We start from the raw sequence: 6,190 nt of genomic DNA on the forward strand, positions 1-6,190 counted from the left end.
CTTCGGTCACATTGTACGATCGTTTCAGCCGGGGTTTTTTCTAAGATGCTATTTTACGTCTAAGAAAGCTCTATGGTTTCTGAATGTTAATGATGCGATTTCTATGGCACTAAGTTCTCTCTCACTTCGCTGTAGATCTTATAAGGATGATTTTACCTTCACTTTCCAACGTTTTGTGCATCTTTTCTCTTACATAATTGAATTAGCTAATACTGCCAGGAAAATGTGACATAGCAGAGCTGGCTGGGGCGGATGTTTCTTTTTGGTCACCAATAATATTTAGACTAAGCTTATTATATTTTATCAAGAGGAATGTCCTTCTGTTTTATTTTGTTGACTTTTTTTTTGATAAAGAATGATGTTTGAATTCTGGATTATGCCCTTTTCAGTGTCTATAGAGATGATCATTAAATTTTTCCACTTAGATCCGTAATTTGAGAAAATATAGGCCTACCATTGAACTCATATTTAATTATCTTTTTCTTTCGGAGAGAAAACATGCTTGATCATCTTGTATTAGTTCATTAACCTGATGTCGGATTCTGGAGCTAATGTTGAAATTTTTGCATTAATATTTAAAATAAGATGATTTGTCGTCTTTCTCAGATTTTGGAATCAATATTATATTTACTTCATAAAAATTTTTCAAAGTTCAGTTTTCTTTTTCTATGTCCAAGAACAATTCAAATACGTTTGGACTTAGCTTATTTTTTAAGTTTTGGCAGAATTCGTGCAACTCTCTGCCTGTTATTTTTTTTAGTGAATACCTTTGACCATTTCGTGCGTTACTTCCATTTAAATGATCTGATTGTCTTTCTTTTCTCGTCTCAGTTTTGACATTCTGTGTTTTCTAAAAGTTATTCCTTTTTAAAAATTTTATTTTATTATTAGTGAAAAGTATACATTTATCGTCTATAAAATGATCCCCTCAGGCTCTCCACCCAGACATCACATTACTGCTGACTGCCTTCTCTCTGCCGTGCTCCCCATCCCCGTGACCATCTCGAAAAGTATACAGTATGTGGGTTAGACATTTATCGTCTATAAAATGATCCCCTCTGGGTCTCCACCCAGCCATCACGTTACTGCTGACTGCGTTCCCTCTGCCGTGCTCCCCATCCCCATGACCATCTGTCAGCTACTAATTTGTAGTTCTTTAACCTGTCCCCCCGATACCCCTCCCCTCTGGCTGTCACCAAATTGTCCTCTGTGTTCCCCCCAAATCCCCTCCCCTCTGGCTGTCACCAAATTGTCCTCTGTATGTGTGAGTCTGTTTTTGATTACTAAAAATGATTCATTTTATCCAGGCTTTTAAATTCATTTACAGAGAGTTAAGAAATATGATACTCTTACGATTCTTTTAATTTCCTCTGAATCTACGATTGTCTTTATTATTATCTCTTTTTTCACTTTTATATATTCTGCTATTAAAATGAGGTGAATAGTTGGTCTTTTAAAATAACAAACACTTTTAGATGTATGGATTGGTTGTATGGTTTTGTGTTTGCAACTAATTTACTTGTTTTCGTTAATTCATTCTGATTTCCTTGTTTTTTTTTTTTTTTTTTACGCCTACAGCACCCGATCTTCCTAGGTGGTCTCCCATCCAAGTACTAACCAGGCCCAACCCTGCTGAGCTTCCGAGATCAGACGGGATCGGGCACGTTCAGGGTGGCGTGGCCGTAGACTCTTTAGGTTTCTTTTATCATTCTCTCTCTAGGTATTAGAAAATGATGTTTAAATTATTGGTTTTCGTTCTTTATTAAGAATGAATATCTAAGAGTACAAATTTTCTTCTAATATCGCCTTAAGCTGTCCCAAACGACCACACTTCTGTGTCTTCTGCGTTAGCATAGCAGCCTGTGTTTGCGCCATGAGACCTGACGGCAGAAGCTGGCCTCTCGTTGGCTGGGGCAGACACTCCCACGTTTCTCCTCGGTGCTCACGTATGGAATCCAACGACCTCCGCATCTTGAGCCTTGTGCTGAAGGCTTTTCCTCCCGCCCAGCTCGCTCACCCTTGTTCCTCCTCGTACCTAAACGTTGCATTTGGAACAGCACTCAGGTCTTTAATTAACATGCCTTCCGCTGTCCGTTTCAGCAACAATATTCGAAACGCCTGAAATCTGCCTCTGAAGCGTGGGTTTCTGATTATGCTAAATAGCCCCCTCTAGCACGTGGGTTAAAGTTTACTAGGACACTTGCACACGTGCATGGTTCTGCCTTATACCGAACTGTTTTTAAAGTAAATTACTCCGTGGGCAACATAATCTATCACCGTCAGGAGGCTTCGCTGTGTTCCCCAAGTTTTCATGTCATGGCATTCAAAGTCATCATATCTGCGGAAGACACTGGAGTAAATTGGGTGAGATTCCTTAATACTTGGGGTCTGCTAGGCCCAGGCAAGTATATTTTTGTAGAAGTTTATCCGTGACAAACTCCCCTAAACTTTGAAAATGCTAGAAGAAGAATAACAGGAGGAAAAGAAAGAAGATGTAAATATTTAAATCGCTGTCCCCTGTGAACTTCTTGGGCACAGCATTCCTTGTGATCATTCTTTCGATGAGCGTGAAGGAAGTCACGCTCCTCCATCTTGAAGGTGAGCCCATCAGCAGATCATTTACCCACCTCTTAATTTTCTTAAGTTCATTGGGGTGGCATCAGTTAATACGTTATATAAGTGTCAGGTGTACGATTCTATAATATACACCATCTGTGTATTGTACTCTGTGTTGACCACCCAAAGTCAAATCTCGTCCATCACCGTCTGTTCGACCCCCTGATCCTCTACTTCCCCGCGCCCCCCTTCTTTTGCTGGGATAACTACCATAGCGTTGTCTGTGTCTATTAGCCTGTTTTGTTGGTTCGTCTGTTGCTTCCTGTTTTATATCCCGAGTATGAGTTAAATCATATTATTCTCTTCCTTTTCCATTGGACTTCTTTCTCTTAGATACTCTCAGAATTCATTCATCTTGTCAAAAATGGCACTATTTCATCCTTTCCTGTGGTCCGAGTATTATTCCATCGTATATATGTACCACAACTTCTTTATCTAATCATCCATCGAAGGACAAGACACTTAGGTCGTTTCTATGTCTTGGGCACCGTGAATAATGCTGCAGTGAACGTCGGAGCACCTGTATCTTTACGGATAAACGTTTTCACTTTTTTTTTTTTGTTTGAATCTTAGTGAGGAAATGCTGTTGGGTCTGCTTTCAGCAGATAAAAAGTTGGTCGATAGAAATGGCTGGCTTCTCTCAGCAACCTCAGGAGCTTGCTGCAATGAGCAGAAACTGTAGATGTTACAGACACTTGAATAGCTCCGAAGAAAAGGAAAATGACAAATAGGAGTGCGGTGACAAATGACAAATAGGGTGAGGCGGTTTTTCTGCTAAGATAAAGTGTTATTAGTTTTTGGAAATAATGGTAGAAAGATAAACGCATCCTGGGCAAGAATATTCTACAGTTTTCGGTTGATTGGGGAGACGGGTTGTTCAGGCAGGTCTGAGGAAAGGATATTTTGTGGTCTCGAGTGTATCAAGCAAACAGGAGATTGAGAGCCGAGGTTTATGACTCTTGATTATGAAAGTGTTATTTCAACGACTTATAATGGCCCGTGGTAACCAGACAGTGGGATTTGAAAAATGAGACCGACAGCTCCCCAGAGTAGATGAGGGAAATAAAGATGATCGTGAGCTAACTTCATTTATCTTAACAGAAATGGCTCTATTAGGATGAAATAAATGCCAAGATTTTTCTCATCTTTTTTTTTTTTCTGACCACGAGTTTTTTTTAAAAAGTCGCTTTAGGATGTGAGCACACCGCTGGTATTTAGAATTTCATTTGGGTCTATTTTACCTGCTTGCAGGGGGCCGTTACCTCCTTGGGCGATGTCTTCGCCTTCTGTGATTTTTTTCAGGATCCTAGACATACGTTTTTGGGACCTGCTAGAAATCTCAGAGGTGATTTAGTAAGACAGCAACTTTCTTTTAGTGATGAGAAAACATGAAGGAAAGATGCTATGCCCCTTGCCGGGGTCCTACAGCCGTGAAACTTTCGAAACTGTCATTTTCGTGGGAGAAAGCAAGTCCAGCTGGCTGTTCCACGGTCCACTTCCTACGAAGTCTGTTCAACCTAGAATGTTTGCGTGGACACCGTCATCAGTATGTGCTGACAGGTTAACAGAAAAGTTCGAGCCTTCAAGTGAAATACTATTCCTACAGCATGTCGAGTTTCACAAAGGGACCTATTTGAAAAAAAAGTCTAAGGACCAAATGAATATTTGAAATTGCTTTTTTTTAAAGCTATGTCCTAAATCGGTACAGTGAGATATGCTTCATAAATGTGATGTTTCTTCTGTTCTGTTAAGTTTACTGTGACCCATGACTTTGATCGTGACTGTAATGGAAATATTTTTATATTATTTAATTTAGAATCAGAATTACATAGGTAGGTCTGTTAATATCTCTAGAGACCAAGAAGTCTTCTGATCTCAAATATGAATACATTGCATAGAATGACCGATTATTGGGGGAATTTCGAGATACAGAGAGACAGTAACAGCACATTCTTTTTATAAGAAGTAGAATTATGACTAAATCATCCTCTCTAAACCTACAGGTACACCGTTGTGATGTAAATGTTGTTTCTACAACGACGATGGAGTCACTGCTGGTTTGTTGAGCGGTTATTTTAGGACCGGTTTTCTCCCGCGGTGTGTGTTCACGCCGATGAGGCGGACTGACTCATTTCGTACCGATCCGTTTGACTTGTGTCCAGAGACTAAAATGAAATGATATGAAATTGCTTTTATGATGGTTTCCCAGAGAAGCTTTCTCGTCCGTATCAGCATCTAAAGGTCAAAGAGAATAGAGTATTAAAAATGCAGGTCAGGAATGGGTGACTTAGTGTGAAACTAAATTTGAATCAATTGCTTAAGTTCCTTGATGCATAATGTGACCTGGCGGATGATTTAGTTTGTTTCCTAAACAGGAGTTACTCTGTGTCACAGTGTTTTCTTGCACATCTTCAGTCACGTCTGTATAGTCCGTGTCTGTCCTAATGTTTTAATCTACTTTTTAAATGGCAGATGGTTGGTCTGTGCTTTACTGGTGACTGTTGCTATACTTAGAGCCTGGACTGGCTTCTTAGTTTCTGTGGTTATCTATATTTAATATATTATTAATGTAATATATTAATATATCATATATATAGCATTTAGAATGGCTCAGTTTCTCCTTAGTTCTTGGTATATTGATTAGCTAATGAATCTCGATAAAGTATTTTTTATGATTTAGTTTTATCTCCACTATTCCCAGATTATTGATACCTCTTAAAACTTGATTGGTCGTCCTATGGTTTAAAATACACTTCTTTCATTAGTTACAGTCTACCTTCAAATGAAATGATACCCTTTACGTTGGTATGAAGACCACAACGATATACTTCCTCCCTCCCTTCCATCCTTCACATATTTTGGAATACATGTTACTTTTAATATGCTATAAACACACAATACACTGCTTCTGGTTTTGCTTTAGAAAAATCAAGGGTTTTAGAGCAATTAAAGCAAGACAAATTATCTTCCATATTTATCTTTCATATATTGATTTATGGAAACCTTTATTTTTTTCTTGAGAATCAAGTGGCTCTCTGTTAGCATACTCCTCTTAATCAAAGAACTTTCAAAAATGTTTCTTAAGCCTCGGGTCTGCTCGTAGTGCATTTTCTTGGTTTTCGTTTTTATTTCTGAGTTTTTGTCTCTCTTTCATTCTGGCAGATGTTTTCATTCTGGGTATGGAATCTGGATAGACACTTTTTCTCTCTTTTTTGTCCTCCCAGCCCTTTCAAGAGGCCACTCCAGGATCTTCTGGTTTTCATAGCTTCTGATGAGAAGTCTGCTCTAATTCTTATCTTTATTTCTTTGTGTAACTATGTGATGCCTTTTTTCCCTTCTATGGCTGCCTTTAAGGGTTTCTCTTCAATTTTTACAGCTTGGTTATATCGTGTTTAGGCATGCATGTGTGTGTGTGTGGGGGGGGAACTTAATTGGAACTGTCATTTGATGATTTCTGTTATTTTTTGAAAATTGTCAGCCACTATAGTTTCAAATATCTAGTTTGCTGTGTTTCGTCTCTCTTCTTATGGTAGGAATCCAATCACCCCTGTAAGGTCGTTTGGTCTTATCCCAT

The 6,190-nt window shown here is 38.8% G+C and overlaps 1 non-coding gene across 1 annotated transcript; it reads right to left on the bottom strand.

The window, feature by feature from the left end:
* Positions 1 to 1,569: 1,569 nt before the first annotated feature.
* On the bottom strand, positions 1,570 to 1,688 carry LOC112484713. Its single transcript, XR_003048129.1, has one exon. It is a non-coding gene; the product is annotated as a 5S ribosomal RNA (ribosomal RNA).
* Positions 1,689 to 6,190: the final 4,502 nt, after the last annotated feature.

This window comes from Pteropus alecto, unplaced genomic scaffold (genome assembly GCF_000325575.1).
Source record: "Pteropus alecto unplaced genomic scaffold, ASM32557v1 scaffold18, whole genome shotgun sequence".
In the NCBI taxonomy this organism is placed as follows: domain Eukaryota; kingdom Metazoa; phylum Chordata; class Mammalia; order Chiroptera; family Pteropodidae; genus Pteropus; species Pteropus alecto.